Source organism: Protopterus annectens, chromosome 3.part1 (assembly GCF_019279795.1).
Source record: "Protopterus annectens isolate FY-2018-M chromosome 3.part1, PAN1.0, whole genome shotgun sequence".
NCBI classification, from domain to species: Eukaryota; Metazoa; Chordata; order Ceratodontiformes; family Protopteridae; genus Protopterus; species Protopterus annectens.
This window is the reverse complement of record NC_056732.1, coordinates 1,690,600,448-1,690,624,718: the sequence shown is the minus strand read 5'-3', so window position 1 is coordinate 1,690,624,718 and position 24,271 is coordinate 1,690,600,448.

Sequence of the window (24,271 nt, the reverse complement as noted above, 5' to 3'; positions counted from 1 at the left end):
CTCCCCATCCCCATGACATGTCATGTCAGACTGTGAGGCTACAGACTCCCCATCCCCATGACATGCCATGTCAGAGTGTGAGGCTACAGATTCCCCATCCGCATAACCTGTCATGTCAGAATGTGAGGCTGCAAACTCCCCATTCCCGTGAGATGCAGTGTCAGAGTGTGAGGCTACAGACTCCCCATCTTCATGACATGCCATGTCAGAGTGTGAGGCAACAGGCTCCTATCCCCGTGACATGCCGTGCCAGAGTGTGAGGCTACAGAATTCCCATCCCCATGACATGCAATGACAAAGTGTAAGGCTACAGACTCCCTATTCCCATGACATGCCATGTCAAAGTGTGAGGCTAAAGACTCCCCATCCCCATGACATGTCATGTCATAACGTGAAGTTACAGACTCCCCAGCCTCTTAATATGTCTTGTCGTAGTGTGAGGCTACAGACTCCCCATCCCATGACATACCATGTCAGAGTGTTAGGCTACAGACCCCCATCTCCATGACATGCTGTGTCAGAGTGTGAGGCTAAAGACTCCCTATTCCCATGACATGCCATGTCAGAGTGTGAGGCTACAGCTTCCCTATCCCCATGACATACCATGACAGAGTGTAAGGCTACAGACTCCCCATCCCCGTGACATGCCATGTCATAGTGTGAGGCTACAGATTCCCCATCCCCATGACATGTCATGTCATAGTGTGAGGCTACAAACACCCCATCCTCATTACATGTCATGTCATAGTGTGAGGCTACAGACTCCCCATCCCATGACATACCATGTCAGAGTGTTAGGCTACAGACTCCCCATCTCCATGACATGCCATGTCAGAGTGTGAGGCTACAGACTCCCCATCCTCATGACATACCATGTCAGAGTGTGAGGCTACAGGCTCCCCATCCCCAAGACATGCAATTTCAGAGTGTGAGGCTACAGACTTCCCACCCCCATAAAATATCAGATCAGAGTATGAGGCTACACACTCCACATCCACATAACATGTCATGTCAGAATGTGAAGCTAGACTCCCCATCCCTGTGACATTCAGTGTCAGAGTGTTAGGCTACAGACTCCCCATCCCCGTGACATGCCATGTCAGAGTGTGAGGCTACAGACTCCCCATCTCCATGACATGACATGTCAGAGTGTGTGGCTAAAGACTCCCCATCCCCATGACATGCCGTGTCAGAGTGTGAGAATACAGACTTCCTATCCCCATGACATGCCATGTCAGAGTGTGAGGATACAGACTCCCCATCCCCATAACATGTCATGTCAGAGTGTGATGCAACAGGCTCTCCACTTCCATGACATGTCATGTCAGAGTGTGATGCAACAGACTCTCCATTTCCATGACATGTCATGTCAGACTGTTAGGCTACAGACTCCCCATCCCCATGACATGCCATGTCAGAGTGTGGGGCTACAGACTCCCCATCCCCATGACATACCATGACAGAGTGTAAGGCTACAGACTCCCCATCCTCATAACATATCATGTCATACTGTGAGGCTACAGACTCCCCATCCCATGACATACCATGTCAAAGTGTTAGGCTACAGACTCCCCATCTCCATGACATGCTGTGTCAGAGTGTGAGGCACCAGACTCCCCAACCCCATGACATGCCATGACAGAGTGTAAGGCTAGAGACTCCCCATCCCTGTGACATGCCATGTCATAGTGTGAGGCTACAGACTCCCCATCCCCATGACATGTCATGTCATAGTGTAAGGCTACAGACTCCCCATCCTCATAACATGTCATGTCATAGTGTGAGGCTACAGACTCCCCATCCCATGACATACCATGTCAGAGTGTTAGGCTACAGACTCCCCATCTCCATGACATGCTGTGTCAGAGTGTGAGGCTACAGACTCCCTATTCCCATGACATGCCATGTCAGAGTGTGAGGCTACAGACTCCCCATCCCCATGACATGCCATATCAGAGTGTGAGGCTACAGACTCCCCATCTCCATGACATGCTATGTCAGAGTGTGAGGCTACAGACTCCCCATCCTCATGACATACCATGTAAGAGTGTGAGGCTACAGGCTCCCCATCCCCATGACATGCAATGTCAGAGTGTGAGGCTACAGACTTCCCGCCCCCATGAAATGCCAGATCAGAGTATGAGGATACACACTCCACATCCACATAACATGTCATGTCAGAATGTGAGGCTACAGACTCCCCATCCCTGTGACATGCAGTGTCATGGTGTTAGGCTACAGACTCCCCATCCTCATGACATGCCATGTCAGAGTGTGAGGCTACAGACTCCCCATCTCCATGACATGCCATGTCAGAGTGTGTGGCTAATGACTCCCCATCCCCATGACATGCCATGTCAGAGTCTGAGAATACAGACTCCCCATCCCCATGACACGCCATGTCAGAGTGTGAGGATACAGACTCCCCATAACATGTCATGTCAGAGTATGATGCTACAGACTCTCCATTCCCATGACATGTCATGTCAGACTGTGAGGCTACTGACTCCCCATCCCCATGACATGCCATGTCAAAGTGTGAGGCTACAGACTCCCCATCCCCATGGCATGCCATGTCAAAGTGTGAGGCTACACACTCCCCATCCCCATGACATGTCATGTCAGAGTATGATGCTACAGACTCTCCATTCCCATGACATGTCATGTCAGACTGTGAGGCTACTGACTCCCCATCCCCATGACATGCCATGTCAAAGTGTGAGGCTACAGACTCCCCATTCCCATGGCATGCCATGTCAAAGTGTGAGGCTACACACTCCCCATCCCCATGACATGTCATGTCAGACTGTGAGGCTACTGACTCCCCATCCCCATGACATGCCATGTCAGAGTGTGAGGCTACAGACTTCCCATCCGCATAACATGTCATGTCAGAATGTGGGGCTGCAAACTCCCCATCCCCGTGAGATGCAGTGTCAGAGTGTGAGGCTACAGACTCCCCATCTTCATGACATGCCATGTCAGAGTGTGAGGCTACAGGCTCCTATCCCCATGACATGCCGTGTCAGAGTGTGAGGCTACAGAATTCCCATCCCCATGACATGCAATGACAAAGTGTAAGGCTACAGACTCCCTATTCCCATGACATGCCATGTCAGCGTGTGAGGCTACAGACTCCGCATCCCCATGACATGTCATGTCATAATGTGAAGTTACAGACTCCCTAGCCACTTAATATGTCTTGTCATAGTGTGAGGCTACAGACTCCCCATCCCATGACATACCATGTCAGAGTGTTAGGCTACAGACTCCCCATCCTCATGACATGCCATGTCAGAGTGAGAGGCTACAGACTCCCATCCACATGACATGCTGTGTCAGAATGTGAGGCTACAGACTCCCCAGCTTCATGACATGCCATGTCAGAATGTGAGGCTACAGACTCCGCATCCCCATGACATACCATGTCAGAGTGTGCGGCTACAGACTCCCATCCCCGTGACATGCCGTGTCAGAGTGTGAGGCTACAGACTCCCAATCCCCATGGCATGCCATGTCAGAGAGTCAGGCTACAGACTCCCCATTCCCATGACATGTCACGTCAGGAGTGTAGGGAGCTTGCCACCTGTACAGTTCCATTTTTAAAAGATTTTTTGATATCATACACTATATGTATTTGAGTGATAACTCTCTTCTGTAATAACAGTTATACATGCTCCAATCAGTCCCTCAATTTCAGTTTATGTTTTTTAATGGGCAGTATTGGAAGTCATTTAAGCAATTGACCTTGCTACAGTTATGGGAGCAACCAACCTAACTATAGTTCTGTATAAGATCCTTGCGAATGGATAGAGGAATATAATTTTCCTAGTGCAGATATGACATTATGGCTTAATATCACACTGATAATAGCAGAGCTTTGGAAAGCATGACATTTAATGACTACACTAATATTTGATGATACTCATTTGCTCAATATGCATTAACAGTAACAGTAGTTTTTGCAATACACAGGTTTGCACAGTAAAAGTTAATGTAGACTAGTTAGAGAAAAACTTCTCTAAGTGTAGGTCTGACAATGTGCTTTAGTATTAAAATTACAAATGTACTGCTTTGTGCAACATGTTTTGTAATAAACATACTGTTTTTTCAGGATACCAGTTTGCTCAATAGACCCCATCAATAATGCTGCTTTGTGCAATATGCATTGGAGAACTCTGCGTTTAAATGACACTCTCCAGGATTTAATAAAATCTGTGTAGGCTCTGTGTAGAGCTTACACAGAATGTACACATGTGCATGGCCACAGTTCCTCCTCAGCAGTACGCCATGCATATAAATCATGGCATGCTGCCGTGGGAGAGCATAGTAACACGGATATTGAATCCATGTAGATAGAAGTGTAGAGGCTATCCATGGTTGTGGATGCCTAGTCAGCTGTTATGTACAGGGTGAGGCTCCCTGTAATGTTTCCTGTTACTGTTGACATGTGCTGTGAATTAATAGTTTGTGTTTTAAATGTCTATTTTTTTTTAATTTAATGTCCGTTTGCGCAGTGTGGCATGGAGCACAGCAATGCCAAGCTGCTCTTACACATAGACACCTGACACCTGCCAGACATCTAAAAATAGAAACTGGATGCAATTAATTATTTATTTCTCCTTAGGTTTAAGCCTGTTTACGCTCATTTGGATGGTGCAGCACTGTAGCTTAGTAGTATATGTGAAGTTATACTAGTGTATATACTATCCAAGTAGCTAAATGGGTAGTGTGATGGCCCAAAGCTTTGTAGGTCCTGGGTTCAAGTCTCTAGCAAACATACCGTTTGTTTAATATAATGTAAATTTTTGTTTATTAAAAACATAACTTTTACATTTGGAAGAGCTGCTCAGTGTGATTAATGGCTACTAATGTTTGTGAATTGCTAAACTTCACTTAAACCATGGTTATGTCAGTTTTTGCAATGCTCAGCTCTGCTTAACTGGTTTGCACAATGCTAAGCAACACAACCCTTTTTTGAATGTTGCCGAATGATGTGTAAGGGCGGGAAAACAGCCTATATTAAGGTCAATAGGCAAGAATTCTGCAGCAGTTGTTGGAGTCTTTTTAACTGTTAGTATGCTAGGCAGTGTTGGTGAGGGTGCATGCTTTCAGACACAGAGTGCAGGAGTCCAGGGTTTTTGTTGGGCTCCTGATATGCAATTATGAGCCTAGGCTGCTACAGGGTGATTACCAGGGCTCAGAATGTAAGGCTGAGGCCTGGGATCAGTTGGCCAGGGAACTTACCAATGCTACTGATATCCTTCACTCTGGTGAGTAGTATGGTCACCACTATGACAACCTGAAGCATAGAAAGAGGGAATGTTGGACACCTAGGTCCAAGAGGCCAGGGCTGGGCATACTCCAGACATATGTAAGTATTTCTTCTACTATTTTACTAAAATGCAAGCTGAATCTGTGCAAAACTGGTATGCATAATGGTGTGCTTCTCTCCCAACAGCTGCAGCTGAGAGGGCTCGTAACATGCAGTCCCATGCTGGGTGCCTGACCAGGTTGCACATTAAGTGTGGTAGGTACAGATATATAGGTTCATAGGTTCATAGGTAAGTACTAGGCTATCTTCCCATGGGCATTTATAAGCCTAGCCCCAGAGTGATGGCTTTCACCTCCCCATTAGATTAGTAACCTGCGCCTCTGTCAACAGGGCTCCTGAAGTGATCCCAGGGCAGAACTTACGATTACCCATCCACTCATCAAGATTTCTCTTGAAAAGGGTCAGAGAGGAGCTCTGTCGAATATGAATTGGGATTCTATTCCAGAGTGAGGGGAGTCGCTGGGACAGGAATCTATCCCTCCAGCATGTCCTGTTTATTGTTGTACATAGGTTCAAGTCACTAGAATGAGTGATTCTGAGGGATCTCGTTTTTTTGAGGTGAAGCATGTCCATTAGTTCAGGGTTTAACATGGCCCTATAAGTCAGGAATAGGTCACCTCTGAGCAAACGGTAAGCGACTGAGAAGAGCTGGAGCTTTTTTAGTCGTGCTTCATAGGGTAATTGTTTAAGGCCCTTAATCCTCTTAGTGAGGTACTTCTGCGGTCTTTCTAGTTGTTGCAGGTGTCTAGTGAGGTACATCCCAAATGGGGCATTGTACTCTATTATGGGCCTAATGAGTGAGGAGTAAAGGGGCACAATCACCTCCTTGGATCTGGATGAGAAACCCTTTGTGATCAGGTGTGCCACATAGAAGGATTTTCTGACCGTTTTGGCTATGTGGTTATCAAAGGAGAGAATGCTATCTACTTGGGTACCCAGGTCCCTAATTACTTATTCTATACTTAGTGGATTCCCATCTATGTGGTAGTTTGTAGGTACTTTGTTTTTCCCAAATGGGATTACTATGCATTTTTTGGCATTTAGCTTGAGGCCGTGACTTTGACACCAGGTGTTTGTCTCTGTGAGACCCTTTTGCAAGATGTCTGTGTCAGCTGGAGAGTCAATTATTGCACCCAATTTACAGTCATCTGTGAACTTGGTTAGCCACAGTCCCTCCGCCTTTGCCTGTACTTTGGAGAAATATATACCGAACAGGAGGGGTCCCAGGACTGAGCCCTGTGGGACTCCGCTTGTGACTGGTTTAGAGTCAGACATGGTGCCTGCCATTCTTACCGTGTGGGTTCTGTCTGAGAGCCAATTGGCAACCCATCTCGTGACATAGGGGTTAATATTTAAGCTAGTGAGTTTGTTTATGATTCCTGAGTGTGGGATGGTGTTGAATGCCTTAGCGAGGTCCAGGTATGCTGTGTAGACCACCTTCCCTTCATCTATGGCCTTGGTGACTGTTTCGAAGAAGTCAACCAAGTTCAGGAGGCAAGATCTGCCTTTAACAAAGCCGATCTGGGTGGGGTCCAGTGTCTGGAGGTTCCCAATGTCCCTGTTAATGATCTCCATGATAATGCATTCCATGGCTTTGCAGACCAAGCTAGTCAAGCTTGCTAACTGTAGTGCAATAAAGAGTAAACAGTAAAAACTGTACTGCAATAAAGAATAAACAAAAACTGCAGTGCAACAAAGAATAAACAATATAAACTGTAGTGCAATAAATGGACAATTAGAACTGCAGTGCAAAAATGAACAATAAAAACTGTAGTGCAATAAATAATAAACAATACCAATAATAGTAAGCAAAAAGGTGTAAAGCAGGATTGTGGTTTCATAACATAATTGCAGTAGAGCTGTATGCATTGCTTGTCTATGGTAAGGTTGTTGCAGTCAACTGTAAAACTGTAATACCTGCAGAGCTAAGTTCAGCTAAATGCAGCTACATTGATATATGTGTTTTAAATACTAAACACATACAAAATAAACACTGCTCCCCTACTTCAAACCCATGACTATTGCACCTGCAGACCACTGCATTAACCTGCCATGCCACACAGCTGTTAACTAACATAGGTGGTTTAAGCAAAACATAGTAATTGCAGGTTACACTCATTAAGCATGTTTAAGTGGAGCTGCGCATCATGCTGCATCACGCAAACTTACTTAAAGAGTAATGGAAAAAATGGGAGTGTACCCTGGAGTGTGGTGCAAGAGTACACCACTAGCAAACCAAACGCAGAATAATGGATGTAAGTGAGGTCTGTAATAGCAGGTAAATGTGCCTTTTTTTCAGCAACATTTAGAAATACACCTGCTGGGACCCTGGTGCAGAAATACATTCATATAAAGCCACGCACATAATGATGGATGTAAAAAAAAGTATGCCACAGCCTGTATATGTGCACTTATATCTTGCAAATACACCTGCTGTAACAGTGACTCAGTAGTTCAGTCTGTTAAATGCCTTCCAAACAGTACATTTTGCCACACACAGTCCTGGGTTCAAATCCAGTGGTGTGTAGCATTTAAATTACTGTGAAGCCAGCAATGAATGACTGTGTCATGCACTCTTTATCTGCACAATGCATTTCAAATAAAATGTTTGCTTGTCACTGATGGAAGTTACAAATCTGCAGACAGGAACACACTTCACTTATCCCTATAGCAAAACTATATGTGCATAAAGTGTCAGGTAATGCGTTAATAGTATCCACAAAGGATTTTAACTCAGGTAATGCAAATGAGGCCCACTAATATCACAGTGCAGTACACAATCCTTTCTTACTCACAGTACAGATTATCACAGCTGCACAGCTAACATACACATATGTAGCCCCTGCTAGTAACAAAGATTGCCAGCATACATATTCCAAATGAATACCACACTGTAACACATGGCCTGACAGTTGCCAAAATGGTGGGCATAATGTTATATTTATCCCCTGTGTTGCTCAAGGACACAGCAAACATGTTGCCTAGTACTCTGTTAGTGATATCATTGCCCAACATACTTAAATGCCTGCCTTAATTGGAGTAGAATGGGTACCCTCACTCTGTCTCTGCCTCTACAACAAGGCTTCCACAGCTCCCACAGTTACTCTTACAGCTTGTTGTCCTCCATAGTGTTCAGCCTGTAGCACACCCATCTCTATGTAAAAGTAGCTGCTACAGACCTACCCTCTGCAATGACGTAGTCTCCTCACCCCAGTAATTTCCAGCAAAACATATCAGAAAGGGCTTCTAATCTATATGAAGGCCTTATATCATGCACAGTGGTTGCATGTCATTGGCTGATGATAGTGAAAATCAGCTGTGTTGGCTGCAATTAGCATTTCAGAACCACAGATTGGTTAAGAGGCAATCATCTGGTAATGAGAAGCATGTTAAAAAGGCAAACAGCTGGCTATGGGGAACCATTCTGTATGAGCCTTTCTTCACACAGAACATGCAATTGCAAAAACTTAAATATCACCATATATCAACAGAGGAGTTCTGCACTCTATCAGGTATATAACCTTTTTGTTTACAACACAATACAGATGTATGAATACACTTATAGGGAATAGGGATTACGGCATTAAGCCTTTCTTAGAACTGTGATAATGGCATGTCATTGATCTCCAGATTTGTTACACATACAGAGAACATACAATACATCAAGGGTGGAATATTTTTTGTCAGTATGACACACTGGTCTTGTGGGACTGTCCCTTTATAGCGGTTGTAATGGCCTACTGCTATTTGTTTGGCACAGTTGTTTTGACATATTATCAGGCGGGTTTGCCTCTAGGGGACACATTACAATAGACTCCAGTGTTGGGTATATGATCATAAAGTGGTATCTGTCATGGCACACATGGGAATAGCTGACTATCACTACTATCTTAGTTGCATACACACACTTAGTATGTTTGCACACAGTGGAATATGATGTGTGATCAAGCAGTGGATACTGCCAGCCATTCTGTTCTTACTGTAGGTCTACATAGTGTACTTCCATGTATGTGATCCTGACATATGTTCCCATTTTGTTGTCTTTCAGAAAACATGCGCCTTTCACGGATGTAGAGAATGATATTATGCTGGAAGGCCTCCAGCAGCACCATGAGCTCCTACTGTCCAGAGTGAAGCAAAACAGGGGACAGCAGGCAGCACTTTGGGCTGACCTTGTCCGTGACATGAATGCCAAAGGTCATCAGATCAGGACATATGAGCTGGTTTGACACCGTGCAATGGACATGATCAATGCTGCATGCAGAAGAACAGCAGATGTAGCCAGAACTTGTGGTATCACCAGTGGAGGGCCCACAGTAGAACAACCACTCACAGCCACTGAGGAATTCCTGGCAAACCTAGGCATACATGACAGCTCCCAGACATCCATCACACCATACATCATGGATGTTGATGCCACAGTTTCCACAGCAGAGGAACATGCAGATAAGCTTAGTTTGATCACCATTGCAATACTGTAACATTTAGTGTGTTAGAGTGTGCATACTTTTACTTGGATGTCAGTTCTTTGTTCTTTGGGGGGAGGGTTTAACTGCAGTTTGACTCTTGTGCTCAGGTGTTGACCAATATAACAATTAACACAGTAGCTACTGTAAATGTGAGATATATGGATGTATTACCTTGTTGTGGTGCAACATGCGGTGATACTGACATCACCTCTCCCTCAACTTTTCACAGGTTCATCAGGTATCGGGCAAGGCCCTGGTCCTGCTCCTGGTAAGCATAACAATGTTTTTTTATAGCTGTAGGTTTACAGCAATGTAATCCCTAAAGTGTCATCACAGGCCTACTACCTAGATTGCTGTACTGTTGTCATGATTACCAACTGCAAAGATATTTTTGACTGTACACATGTTAAAGTCATACCAATGCCTTGTAGGTGTGACCACACTGATAAATTTGACAGTATTGTCAAGACAATACAGATTGTCATATGTGTCAACTGTCCAGACTATTCACAAATGTCAACGGTTTACCTCACTGTTGCTGATGAGATTGCTGTGTAAATAGCTTTTATTTACAAGTAACTACAGCTGTTTGTGGAAAAAAATAATGTCCTAATGTCCTACTATATGAGGTTGGGTTTTAAACAGATATGTATTAGTGACAGTGTATAGAGCTTTACATATATTGCACCATAGTACTGCAGAGCATAATAGTGCAGGTGTTAATGTACTGCTTTTTCCTTTCTTATCACAGGTGATGGGAGGGGTCTCTGTCCCCTATACAACCTGATGTCAGTGTCTCGTCAGACTCTGATGATGATAGTGGCCACAGAGAGGCACAGGTGGGGATGTCAGAGGTTGAATTTGTTCCAGAGGTTGACATAACTCTTCTACCCTCATTGTCACTGCACACAGTCAGTACACCTACACATACCCAGTCCCCGGAGGCCACAGATGCTGGACAGTCAGAGGGTGGGGACACTGAACAGGAATGTGTGACAACTATGGCTCCAGTGAGTGTAGACACTGGCCATAGCCAGAGAGCTGGTGAGGTTCCACACAGGCAGATTGATACGGGTGCTTGTAGGAGGCCTGCTGTCTGTCCATCACCTGCTGCAAGTGTCACATCCCTCATCACTCAGAGCATGTTTCGGGCCATCATGGAGGCACAGGTACATTCTGAAAGGAACTCGAGATGTATGCTTAGAGTTATGGATGCAGCAGAGTCTAACACCTGTGACTGCCTCCACCACATTGCTGATACCCTGGATTGGTTGACTGATGCAGTGGAAAGACAGTAAGCTGAGACAGATCTCACACTATCTGTCTTGGAATGCACAGTGTCTGTGCTGGAATGTGTGGTTGGAGTTGAGCATCGGACTTGTGGATATAGGTCAGCAACCCCATCTGCCGAGAGTCAACATGGCCATGCACAATCACGCTCCTGTAGTGGCAGTACATTCAGTATTACAGAGGAGAGTGTACTGTCCACACCAAGACATGACAGGCCATGGGCTCGTGGTTCTGGGAATTCCCGTGGAGGACATGGTCCCAGCAGTTAGCAGTCACTGTCAGGTACTAGTACTGCTTCTGATTTTGGGCATGGAGGTACCAGTGCAAATTCTGGCAGAGCCAGTTCTCATGTTCGGGGCAAGAGATGGTGAACTGTCAACTTTATCATGCACATTTCAAAGCTATCCAACATGCACACATGAAGGGCTAGCACTGCACGTGACTGTGTACATGCACACACTCACACACCACTGTTAAATGCAGGTCACCTACAGACACACATGGCACATTTCCATAATCCATCTTGCCTGCTTCCCTTCCTGACTTACACACATGCTGTCAACTTTTTGGGTCAGCCTAGGCCTCCTTCTCTCACACAACACTCTGTGCAAGTGAAGATACCTGTGCCACATCCCTGTCATCCTCGTCATCGATGCAGGGAAATGAAGCTACAGGGTGACTATATAAATTAAAATGTACTTGTGTAATGCAGTGCTGTTTTGCCATGCAACTTGTACTGGTTACTGACAGCTACAGTATAGGTTCATAGGTTCATAGGTTGGTACTAGGCTATTGGCCCTAGGGCCTATACAAACCTAGCCAAACAATTCCCCAGATCTTTCTTCCCACAATATTTACTTCCCTGGACCCCTGTCTAGCAGGGTGACTGATGTGATCTCTGTGGTAAATTTCCTATCTCCCATCCAAACATCAAGGTTTCTTTTGAAGAGGGCCAAGGAGACGCTCTGCTTGACATGTATGAACAGTCTATTCCACAGTATGGGGAGTCTCTGGGTTAGGAACCTATCCCTCCAGCATGTTTTGTTCATTGTGATGACAAGGAAGTGGAGCATGTCCAACAGCTCAGAGTTTGACATGGCCTTGTATGTTAAGCAGAGATCACCTCTGAGTAGACGATAGACTACAGAGTATAGCTGGAGTTTTATTTTAGATGGTCAGCATAGGGTATCTACTTTAGGCCTGTGATTCTTTTAGTGAGGTATTTCTGCAGCCTTTCCAGCTGTTGCAGATGTCTTGTGAGTTACATACAAAACGGGGCGTTGTACTCTATAATGGGTCTAATGAGGGATGAGTACAGTGGGACAATGACCTCCTTTTTTCTGGATAAAAAGCCCTTAGTGATGAGGTGTGCCACATAGAAGGATTTTCTGACTGTTGTGGCGATGCGGTTATCGAAGGTGAGACCACTGTCCACCTGTGTCTCTAAGTCTTTCATCACACTTTCAGTGTTTAGTGTACTGCCACCTATGTGGTAATTCATGGGTACATGTTTTTCCCAAAGGGGATAACTATACATTTCGTGGCATTAAGCTTGAACCCATGGCTCCGGCAACAAGCATCTGTTTCTGTAAGGCCCTTTTGTAGAATATCCTCATCATTTGGGGATTCAATAATGGCTCCCATTTTGCAGTCATCTGCAAATTTTGTTAGCCAGAGTCCCTGTGTTGGCCTGTACTTCAGAGAAGTAGATGCCAAACAAGAGCAGTCTCAGGATTGAACCCTGAGGTACTCCATTTGTCACTTGTCTGGAGCTGGATTTGGAGTCAGCTACTTTTACAGTCTGGGTTCTGTCAGTAAGCCAGTTGGCAACCCATCAAGTGACGTAAGGATTTATTCCCAGCTTAGTAAGTTTATCTATGATTCCAGAGTGCGGGATGGTGTCAAAGGCCTTGGCGAGGTCCAGATAGGCTGTGTGGACTGCCTTTCCCTCATCCACAGCTCTAGAGACTGATTCAAAGAAGTCAATCAGGTTCGGTAGACAAGATCATCCCTTCACGAACTCAAACTGGGTGGCGTCCAGTGTTTGAAGGTTGCCATTGTCTTTGTTTATAAATTCCATTATAATGCATTCCATGCCCTTGCAGATCAGGCTCGTCAGACTGATGGGATGGTAGTTCCTGGGATCCAAGGTGGATCCTCCCTTGTGGAGTGGGATAACTGTAGTTGTGCGCCACTCAGTGGGCACGAAGCCTGAGGTGTGGTTATGATTAAACATGACACTTAGGTGAGGTGCCAGTTCATTTTGTAGTTCATGTAGTACACACCCCATGATGTCATCTGGTCCCATGGATACTGTATTCTTAGCTTTGGAGAGTGCGGTTTCAACCTGTGTGGCCAGGATTACTGGAATTTGGCAATCTTTTGGTATTGAGATGGGATATTTAGGGGGTGAGAGGGGGGTGAAGTTGGCACTAAATCGATCTGCCAGGATATTGGCAATATCCTTGGGATCAGTATATTTAATGCCATTCTGTTGTAGCTCAGAGCAGATCTGAGCATTGCCATTTAGATTCTTGACATAACTATAGAATGCCTTGTGGTTGTCTTTGGAATCTTTGGCAATTTTATTTTCGTAACTAGCTTTGGAGGATTTTGTGAGGGAACTCAGCTTCTTACTGAGGCTGGTAAGGGAGTTTTTTGCATCCTGGGATTTTCCTCTTTTCTGCAACAGTTTCTTCCTTCTGTTGTATAGTTTGTTTATGGCAGGGGACCACCAGATCGGCTTCCTTTTTTTTAGAGGAGAGTGTCTTGGTTCTATTTGGGATGGCACGATTCATGCACGAGTGGATGTGCTCATACAGTGCCTTAGTGTTGGATTCAGCAGTTAAACTTTCAGCTCCCATCTGCATGGGTGCCATGACGTTTGTTATTTCTGACTTAAGTAGCATGTAGTTGGCTTTGGAGAAGTTTTTTACGGAGGTTTCCTTACTGTGGGGTGGGGGTGGGATGTGGGATGTCAAGGGTGATTTGCTTATGGTCAGACCTGACCAATGAGGGGGTGACCACTGGTGTGAAGCATCTATCTCCCATGTTGGTAATGACCAGGTCTAGGATATTGGAGCCTCTGGTGGGACAATGGATTAGTTGATCCAGGGCATTGGAATTTATGAATTCCACGAACCGTTGGGAAAAGGTGTTGGTACCCGAGTAGTTTTCCCAGTTAATGGCAGGGTAGTTGAAAGCACCCAGTATTAGGGTGTTTGGTTGTATCTTAATATTTCCAGTATATTTAGAAAGGTGTAGTAAGAATATTGGGGCATGGTGGGGGATCTGTAGCAAGCTACAGTTTGGATTCCAGTCTTACCTAGTGTTAGTTGCACCTGGAGAATTTCAGATGCATTGTGTTGGGCAACTAGCCTGGAAGTGTAAATATCCTTGGTGAATATGGACACTCCTCCACCTTTAGTGTTTCAGTCTTGGTTTGTTGTTCAAAAAGTGTGGTAAGAGTTGTAGCCTGGTATTGCAGGGGTGCTCTCTGGAGTCTTGAACCAGGTCTCAGTTACTGCACAGATATCGATGTTCTCCATTTTTAGGAGTGCCTCAAGAGTGTGCATTTTGAGGTTTAGACTTCTAGCATTGAGTAGCATTACCTTCAGATTTTGCATGCTTGTATCTGTTACGGTGGTGGCTTTGTCCTTTGAACCTTGCCTAAAAAATGTAATGAGTAAGCCACATAATTTTGTGCACTTTACATTGTATGATGTTGTAATGGCTGTATACTTATACAATGAAAGGTGTGTCACAGACCTGTTTATATTTCTGTTTTAGGATTCTGTCAGGGGCACCTTTGGATAAACATTGGCAATATAGCCATAGACGTCACAGCACAGGATGGAATGTCAGCACAGAAGATATATGTCTTCAGCAAGGTGCAGCACTATAGGTGCATGCTTCCATAGATTCATATGTGTATAACAGGCTAACAAGGACAATGGCAGCATTCAGCGTACTCATGCATCCATAATATATGAAAAGGTATGATAACCTTGATAAATGTCACCAGGGTTGTGGGAGCTAACACGTGCAAGCTGTGGTGATGGAGATGACTCATCTACAAATTTTCTGTGTCCAGTACAGGCATTGTCCACCACCAGTTATGACTGTCGTGTTCTGCATCCCATTGTGCAAGCTGAACATGATGTGTGTTACAGCAGATGTGTTCTTCACATGCATGGGGGGCCTGTTACATATAGGGTGTACTGTCTGTGTTACATACCTGTCTCTCCTGCATGTACTAATTACAGCACAGTGATGATGTAGATGTGTAGAACAGGTAAGACATTGTGTTAGTCCTGTCATGGCTACATGGGAGGTACACAGTGGGATCTGACACCTCCCTGTACGGTAGGCATACACATCCCCTACAAAGCATTTAGGAGACAGACTATACATATATGGTCTTGACATGGACTCCACACGACATGTTATCTACAATGTGTATTGGTTTACCATGGAACCCATGTAGTTACTACAGTTGTAAGATATGCCTGTGTAGTGACATAGTAAGGGTGCCACTGTACACAATGATAGGTGTGATGAGTGGAAAATTCAGTATAACAATAGCAGTCTGGGATTTAAATCCCATACCCTTCTGTATAGGTTGTACTAAATTGAATGCATCCCCACATCTTACTGACCAGTGAAAGTCAAAGGCTACATTACCCCATGTGTCCATAAGTCCATGACTAATGGCCCAACTGCATGCAATGTGCGGACACTACTATATTTTAAAAGGGTGGATGACTTCACAAAGAATCATATTGTACAGTTGTTGGCATTTAGTATGTGTCAGTGGCTCAGAGAACAACTGAATGTGTGTCTCAGGCCATCCTGGATAACTGCTGGTTCTATGTGGGATTCAGTGGCTGCTGCTGATATGCAATCACCTGCTAATGTAGTCAGTCAGAGGCACTGACAGTGGCTGTGAATGCAGAGAAGGGAATGGCTAAAAGGGGTATGGCATTAACCATGTCTGAGGAAATCCACTGTTGACAGACATCATTGTAGTGTAGGTCTCCCAATGCTATCTTCCCAGATTATGACTGTCAGACACTTGCCTATTTACCAGCTGGCATAACACTCTGTAGATAACCCACACAGTTTCCAGCAAGTCTTGCTGGCCTAACATTGTGAAACACCTTGTCAGGTCATGTTAGGTAGAGTGAGTCCTATTATCGGCATCCATTGCATAATGTAACTCTCAATGGGGTCCACTGGTTAGAGTTAGTAGCATAATATGGCTTTGAGCAAAACTAATTGTGTTTGGTCCAGTGTCAGTAGGTGTACGACAGTCAGACAGTCATACTGCTCATATCCATGCTAACTTCTTTCATGGCATTTCATGTCATATGACCCAGAGATCTGGGGATACTGCTTGGCACTACATGCTAGTTGCCCTTTGTGCAATTAAGTATTGCAGTTACTTCCAGCATGTTCCAAGAAGAGAGTCATCCAAGGTGCTCTACAGAGCACAGACAAACAAGTTAGGAAAGTGTAATATGTATACCCTGTGAAGGTAAGGTGGGGGTTTTACACAGGTATTCTGCAGTTGGACACTACTCAAGCAGTGTGTACTGGAAGGACACAATTACCTTGTGAAGATTGTGTTAAGTATGGGAGTTCACAGAATTGCCAGTGCCTGGCAACTACTAGTTCTGGTCTCACTGACACCTGCCTCAAATAGGATACCATGCTTCAATACATTTTCTGTCATCACACCCAACACATTACTATGAAGCCCATGATGAGAAGCAGGACACAGCCTGTTTATTCATCAACATAGCTGTCCCACATCATGAAAGCCACTGTAGGCTTCACATACCTTTCTCCAGGTAGATGCCTTGATTTGCAACCTGGGCACTCAGTTGGCTTTTGTATGTATTATGCCTTCTGTTCCATGACACTGCAGTGGTGGTGTTGCAGTAGCATTGTCACCTCACAGTAAGATGCTGTCCTGTTCAATTCTCAGCTAAAGCGTCTTCTGTGTGGAGACATGCGTGAATGGGCGTACCTTCGTTGAAGGTTGTGCATCAGAACTGGCAACTCGGCATGTAAAAATCTACTGCCAATCATTAGCGGACCGGAGTTCCGCTGTGGTGACCCCTAACCGGGAAAAGCTGAAAGCCACAACATGCCTTCTGTTCCAGGATTGGTGGAATGTCACTAGGGAACTGACAAGATGGTGATTAGGAGCCATGCTGTAGTGCCACAATATAATCTGCAATGTCCAGTGACACAGATGTCAATTCTTGCTGAAACAATCAGCAGACTGGTGGTGAGCCATCATAAGTGACAATTTCACAGCTAGTCATGCATCCTGCCCTTCAACAGATTAATGGTGGATATCTGCATAACATGGCTGTGAGGCCTACTACTGCACCATAGCTGACTGGACAATGGCAGCTGTTATACCCTTGCACAGAGGTGGTGCATTCACCAACCACCAGAACTATAGACTTCTTTGCCTGAGTATCCATATCTGTATGCCTGTAGGGCCAATCATCATGGAGGTAATCAGCACATATATATGTGATCTACACACAATTGACTGTACACAGTTTGGATGTCTGACGGGGATCATGACTGTTAAATGCGGTGGACATTTCTGAGACAGTCACCAAGGACCTGAGTAAGAAGGCATCAGGGCATACAACCCCCTAGACTGAGCCAAGCCATCTGACTATATCCCCCACTCAGGCATCATTTACAAAGTGCCCACTGAGGCATTCATGGTACTATCATTGTAAGGGTCATTAAGTGTCCCACTGATGGCACACATACTCAACATAGGGACATCCACCTCCAATAGCTGGGCTGTAAGCATCAGTGTTCAGCAGGGCTCAGTCCTGGGTCCTCTACTGGAATCCATTTAACCACAATGCATGCAATGAATACCCATGAGTAACAATGTTGGCTGATGCCTGCAAACTGTGTGCACTCATAGAGTCTGTGGGTTATGTCAATATCCTACAAGAGGGTAGCGATGATGCCCATAAACTCCATGCAGATATATATGTTGTATAATTTATATCACTAACACTTATGTACCTGGTAAGTAGCCCATCAGTCACAACATGTGATGTACATACTCAGGGGTAAAAGAAATGGGCACATAGACCTGGCCACACAGGTTTACACCTAATGTGCCTGAGATCACCATGTCTCCCCAGTGGTATGATCAGAATCATATGTCATAGCTGAGGGCACAGTCACCCGTAACTGACATACTCTTAACCTCCATGTACTCTTCCCTCAGCATGCCAATATCTGAGTGCAATGGCCGTTTGATAATGTATCTTTACAAGAAGTAATGGCAGTTGCACACAACAGTATAGTCCATCACAAGGGAACTTCACGTCTTCAGTATGTGTTCAATGGGGATCATCTGAAATGGGTGTCATTGCAGCCTGTGGCATATAGTCTACTCAGAGGTGATCTCTGCCTTGCATATGGGGCAATGCGTGACCCTGCTTGATTGCACATGCTGAATATCTGTAGGTGGCATAGTAGATGGATTAATCACTCTAAGGACATTAACTTAGTATGACGTTAGTAATACATGCTGGTGGGAGAGATTTGTCTAGCAGACTTTAACACACCTTTGAAACAGAACCCTGCCTAATGGCAAACAGAGCAACTTAGTGCACCTCAGCACATGTCATCTGTATGACTGGCTGGGTGATGGTCATTTCATCAGAGGGCTTCTGCCTGTGTCCCTCTTGGACTTGGGCAATATGTGCTGATCATGTAAATAAGGGTATAAAGTTGTCTAGGATTGTGAGAGCTGTATGGCCATTATTCTAGTGAAGTTCAAATAACATTTGGTTCCATACGCTGATGTAAAATGCTCTAACAATCACACAGACAAACATGGCTACATTGAGGATAGCACTACTTCCAATTACTGCTTACAGGACATGGCATAGCATGCACACAGAGTGCAAGTTGGCTGTATGTGCACTTAGCTATGTAATGGTACACACTACAGATCACAGTACATGATGCATGCAACACACCTCATGTCTGCTAGTGCTATTGGTTTATGACATATTATGCATGATGACATCAGCAGGCCTAGCTTTGGTCAGGGATTTGGAGGGCCACATCACCTGCTACAAATAAAATACTGCCATATGGACATACACACACACACATACACACACACACACACACACACACACACACACACACACACACACACACACACACACACACACACCAAATGGCATACATTGAGATTAAAATCCATACCTATCGAGTTTTAGACATTATAGATCACAATACTTATCATATGCCCCATGGCTTAAGTGTGATACTCCAATGGCAGCTGGTAGTCTTAAGGTAGATGACATCATCAGGCCTTGAAGAAGAGGGCAGCTTGGAAGCCAACAGAAACTTACAGGGCCAGAAAGTGCATAAACAATGCAATTTGATAGCCAGTGAGAGATTCTCAATTGTTTTGCTGGGGGATGCACACACACACACACACACACACACACACACACACACACACACGTACATCCCAAGTGTTCTGAAGTGAGATTAGAACCCCTACCTATCTAGTTTTATACACTAGAGATCACAATACTTATCATATGCACCACAGCTTAAATATGATATGGCAATGGCAGCTGGTAGTCTTAAGGTAGATGACATCATCAGGCCTAGCAGAAGAAGGCATTTTGGAAGCCAGCAGCAACGTACAGGGCCAAAAAAGTACATAACAAGGGGTCTATATTATACAGTTGAAGGTTCAAAACTTCGAACCTCACATGAGCGAATTCATATGAGCGAAGTTCGAAACATCAACTATATAATAAAATAAAATAAAAACTTACCTTACTGCTCTGAGCAGGGGGGCAAACCCCCCTGCACCCCCCACACTCCCCTACTTAAATATACCAACTCCGAGAATGCACTTCATTGCAGAAAGGGAAAATTTCCCATTCTGCACATTGAAAAGCCATTGACTTTCACCTTCAACCTTTCTGATGTTCGATCATATGATGTCAACCATCTATGATTCGAACATTGGAACGGTTGCTCATCTAATATAGACCCCATAACCATTGCAATTTGGTAGACAGTGAGGGGTTCTCAGTTGTTTTGCAGGGGGATACACACAGACCAAGTGGTCTGGCGTGAGATTAGAACCCCCTACTTATCTAGTCTTACACAGTATAGAACACAGTACATATTGTGTACCAAGGCTGATATCTGTTTCATATGTAATTGCAGGGAATCTACTTGTAGATTATGCAAAGTAGGCTTGTGCTGAACAGCATCTGTGGCCTGCAGAGTGATATGTGTACTGTTATCTGCATCAAAATCCTTGCAATGAGATAACTGTTATTATCCTAGCTACAGTATGTGTCTACAGCTACCAGTATGGCCATATGTGGTTGTTTGCACTTGGATGGGCAAGTCTGTGGACAGGAACAATCTGCCCTGTCCATGCGTGTGTCAACAACATTATACATTACACCACCTGCTCACATGTTGCTGTCTATGTGGTGACATCCATCAGGCACGTGGGTCTGTAGGTAAGTGCATTATGTACTGTTGTGCCCTTACTTTGGGTCCTTTGAACAACATTATAGATGTGTGATAGAGCAGCTTTACTCACCATTATTAGGGTATGTAGGACAGTACAGACATCCATACACATATTTATTTATATAACAGGGGTGTATATATACATGTAGCTGTGTGTGAGTATGATATGTATATGTGTTATGTAGATATGTGGGGAGAGAATGATCTACTTTGTTTCATTGAATCTCATTCGCTGAAAACTCAAATTACTGAAAACTCATTTCACTGAATCTCATTTCACTGAACTGCAGTTAGTATACATGGCACTGTGTAGAGTACTGTAAGGCAAATAAAAGGTATATGCCTTTTTCCCCATTGTAGTGCGATCCTGGAGTTAGTATATATAGTTGGGAGAGTGTGGGAGTGTAGCCCCCTACTTAGTTTGAGTACATATCGTCTTCTGGAGAGAGTTAGTCATTGGTGTTGCAACTATGCATGTCTATTGTTTAAAATGTATTGTTTTAAAGTTTTTGGTAAAATACAATATAAAACAAACAAGGTAGGGGGCTATGCCCCCACACCCCCATCTATATATACTAACTCCAGGACACACTACAGTGGGGAAAAGGGCGTATACCTTTTACTTGCCTTACAGTACTCTACACAGTGCCATTCAAGTGTGCTACCTTGCACTGCATTTAAAGTATATTACCCATGTCAGAAAGTCTGCTCTTCATTTTTTCCCTTAAAACCTTTCTAGATCTCCTCTATCTTTCACTCTAATTAGCTTATTTACCTAGCACATCATCAGGATTTTTGTAGCAATTATTGTAGCACACATAAGTGCTATCAGCACTAGACATCCTATAAGGAAACAGCTCCAGTACTTAGTAATGATGAACATCCCTCCTGACATGTTTAAAAGTCAGTTTCCTGAGCTTTCTCCTATTAACCTGGTGAACTTGGCCACTCTGAGGCAGTGTAACAACTGCCTCATGTACACAGACAATCCTCTCCTCTTACTTCCCAACACTCAGACTTGTGAGAGATGCACTTATATCTCCAAACTGGAAGCCATGCACTCTCCACCCAAGACCAGAATAGCTGGTCAAGAGGAGAAGGTCAAAACCTGCACCATACCACATGGAACACATAACCCTCCAGAACACCCACCAGCACAGCCCTCACATAAAAACACAAACCACACACCCACCTTCTTAGAAGCTCTCAACAAAAATCTACCTAAATAGCAGAGACCTCTAAGGCAGAAATACACTCAACCACCACAATACAGTACAAACCACAAGACACATAGCTCACCTACATAGTCTGCCCCTCAACCTAAGCCCCTAAGGCAAAACAACTTGCTTAATACAATAATCATAGGTGACTCAGTGGTGAGGCACGCTGATGTCCCACTCACTAGGTTGAATAAGAAGAAGGTAACAGTCAGCTGTCTATCAGGTGCCAGAATCCAACACATAACACATGCACTCAGGTCACTCCACAACAAGTACAAGTATGAGTCTGTCATTGTCCATGTGGGTGTGAATGACCTGAAACTCACCTTCCTGGAGTACATGAAAAGAGACATGGTGGAGCTCTCAGATTATGTGGCCTAGGCAGGTATGACCCTAGCCCTGAGCAGTATCCTACCATTGCCCAGAATGATACCGCAGTATAAACAGAAAATGATTGACTTCAACAATTGGCTAAGTTTCTGGTGTCATTCTAAGGGGATCCAGTATCTGTCTGCTTGGGATGACATGACTCACAGACCTCAATGCTTTGCCAGAGTTGCACTGCATCTGTCACCCCTGGGTTTCCAGGTACTGGCTAAGGCTCTTGCCACCCCAATAGTGCCTTTTTAGGTGGTGTTCCAAAGATCAAATTACCACCATAACAGCTATAAATACATGCATCCTGAAGTTCATGCTGCTCAATGCTAGAAGTCTAAATCTTAAGATGCACTTGATCAAAGCACTCCTCAAAATGGAGAACAGACATTTGTGCTGTAATGGAGACCTGGTTTAAAGCAGCAGAAAGCACCCTTGTGCTACCAGGCTATAACTCATTCCATACCTTAAGAACCCAGAACATGGACTGAAGCTACAAATGTGCTGGTGTCTCCATATTCATGAAGGATATGCACACCTCCAGACTAGTAGCCCAGCATAACTCATCTGAGATACTCCAGGTACAACTAACATTGGGTATAACAGCAATTCAGGTTGTAGCCCAACCATGTCCCACAACTCTCCCTCCACATTCCTAAGCACCCTGGAAACTATTAAGATCCAATCCAACACTCTCATACTAGGTGACTTCAACTACCCCTCCATCAACTGGGAAAACTACTCATGTACCAATGCACTGGCCCAGTGCTTCCTGGAATTCATCAATTCCAATGCCCTGGACCAGCTCATTCTCACCCCCACTAGAGGAAGCAACATCCTGGACTTGGTTATTACTAACATGGGCAGCTGTTGCTCTACACCAGTAGTCAATTCCTCCCTGGTTAGATCCGACCACAAACTAATCACCATGGAAATCCACATCTCACCCACACACCCCCGCAAAGGTATTCACCATGAAAAACTTCTCCAATGCTGACTTTGGACTCCTAAAAACAAAGGTGGCTAACTTCCTGGCACACATGCCAATGGAAAATAGATGCATGGCTGCCGAATCATACACCAATGCACTGTATGAACACGTACATAAATGCATGGAACTAATCATACCCAACAGAACCAAGACGCTCTCTTCCAAAAAGCAAGCCAATCTGGTAGTCCCCTGCCATTAATAAACTCTACAACAGAAGGAAGAAACTGTTGCAGAAAAAGGTGAAGTCCCAAGACTGGAAAAATTCCTTTATTAGTCTCAACAAAAAGTTGAGATCCCTCATCAAAACCTCCAAAGCCAGCTATGAAGGCAGAATTGTAACAGACCCTAAAAACAACCACAAAGCCTTCTACAGTTATATCAAGAATCTCCATAGTAATACCCAGATTTGCTCTTAGTTACTGCACAATGGTACCTCCTATACTGAGCCAACAGATATTGGCAACATATTGGCAGACAGCTTCAGTGCCAACTTTACCCCCCCCCCCCCAAAGGACCAATCTCAATACTGGAAGAATGCAGCACAGATTAAAGCTGCATTGTCCAAGGCCAAGAATACAGCTTCCATGGGACCCAACAATATACCTGGCTGTATTCCACATGAATTACAAAGTGAACTGGCACCACATCTGTGTGCTCTGTTCACTCACAGCCTCACCTCAGGCATTGTCCCTATCAAATGGCACACTGCTACAGCCATCCCTCTCCATAAAGGAGGAGCGACTACAGACCCTGTAAATTATTGTCCCATAAGCCTGACAAGTCTGATATGTAAGGCTATGGAGCGCATCATCATGGATCTAATTAACAAGGATATAGGGAATCTCCAAACTCTAGATCCCACATAATTAGGTTTTGTGAAAGGTAGATCATGCCTGCTCAACCTGGTTGACTTCTTTGAGTCAGTCACCAGAGCTGTGGATGAAGGTAAGGCAGTTCATACAGCCTACCTCAATCTGGCCAAGGCCTTTGATACCATTCCTCACTAAGTAATTAT